Here is a 1,750-nt window from a genome sequence, read left to right on the forward strand (position 1 = left end):
CCCCAAGATATTTTATGCGATTTGTGGCTATTGTGAAAGGTGATGTTTCTCTGATTTCCCTCTCAGCTTCTTTATCATTTGTGTATAGGAGAGCTACTGATTTATTGAGTTAATCTTGTATTCTGCCACATTACTGAAGGTATTTATCAGCTGTAGCAGCTCCCTAGTACAGTTTTGGGGGTTACTAATGTATACTATTATATCATCTGCAAATAACGAAAGTTTGACTTCTTTCTTTCCAATTTGAATCCCCTTGATCTCCTTATGTTGTCTTATTGCTCTACCCAGAACTTCAAGAACTATGTTGACTAGATATGGAGAGAGTGGACAGCCTTGTCTTGTTCCTGATTTTAGTAGGATTGCTTTGAGTTTCTCCCCCTTTAATTTTATGTTGTCTGTTGGCTTGCTGTATATTGCTTTTCTTATATTTAGATATGAACTTTGTATCGCTGATCTCTTCAAGACCTTTATCATGAAGGGGTGTTGGATGTTGTTAAATGATTCTTCAGCATCTAGTGAAATGATTATAAGGGTTTTTTTTCTTTCAGTTTATTTATATGATGGATTACATTGATAGATTTTTTGTATGTTGAACCATCCCCACATCTCCAAGATGAAGATGCCCCTCAACTGAAAAATGACTAAAGAAAAGGTGGCACATTTACACATTTGAGTACTACTCAGCAGTAAAAACAATGGCATCTTGGATTTTGAATGCAAATGGATGAGACTAGAAAAAAAACATTCTGAGTGAAGTAGCCCAGACCCAGAAAGATGAGCATGGTATGTACTCACTCATAGGTGAATACTATCTGTAGACAAAGGATATTGAGCCTATAGTTCATGATCTTAGAGAAGCTAAGTAACAAGGTGAACCCTAAGAAAAGCATTCAGAGATCCACCTGGAAAGGAAAACAGACAAGATTGGGAGCATGGGGGTAGAAGGAAGTATGGACAGAAGTGCAAGACAAGGTCAGAAGGGGAGTGGGAAGAAGTTGAGGGAACAGGACAGTTGAGATGGAGGAAGGACAGAGATGAGAGCAAAGAAAGAGATATCTTGATTGAGGGAGCTATTATAAGGTTAACAAGAAACCTGGCACTAGAGAACTTCCCAGGAATCCACAAGGATGACCCAAGTTAAGATCCTAAGCAATAGAGAAGAGGGTACCTGAACTGCCCTTGCCTTTCAGTCAGAGTGATGAATATCTTAAATATCACCATAGAACCTACATCCAGCAACTGATGGAAACAGAGGCAGAGACCTGCACGGGAGCACTGGACTGAACTCTCAAAGTTCAGTTGAAGAGTGGGAGGAGTAAGAATATGAGCAAAGAGGTCAAGACCATGCTGGGTACACCCACTGATACAGTCTACCTGAGCTAATGGGAGCTCACCAACTCCAGCCGGATAGGGAAGTAAACAACCAACATAGATCCAAACTAGTCCCTCTGAATATGAATGACAGTTGTATGGCTGGGGAAGACTGCAGGGCCACTGGAAGTGGCACCAGGATTTATCTCTACTGCTTGTTCTGGCTTTTTTGAAACCTAGTCTCTTTGGATGGTATCTTGCTCAGCCCATATATAGTAGGGAAGGCCTTGGACCTTCCCCAAAGCAATGTGCCTTACCCTCTCTGATGAGAGGATGGGGGTGGGGTGATGTTTATGTGGAGGGAAGGGGAGGAGGGGAGGGAGTGGGAATTGGGATTGATATGTAAAATGAAAAATATTGTTTTCTTTTTAAAATAATT

Source organism: Microtus ochrogaster, unplaced genomic scaffold (assembly GCF_000317375.1).
Source record: "Microtus ochrogaster isolate Prairie Vole_2 unplaced genomic scaffold, MicOch1.0 UNK152, whole genome shotgun sequence".
In the NCBI taxonomy this organism is placed as follows: Eukaryota; Metazoa; Chordata; class Mammalia; order Rodentia; family Cricetidae; genus Microtus; species Microtus ochrogaster.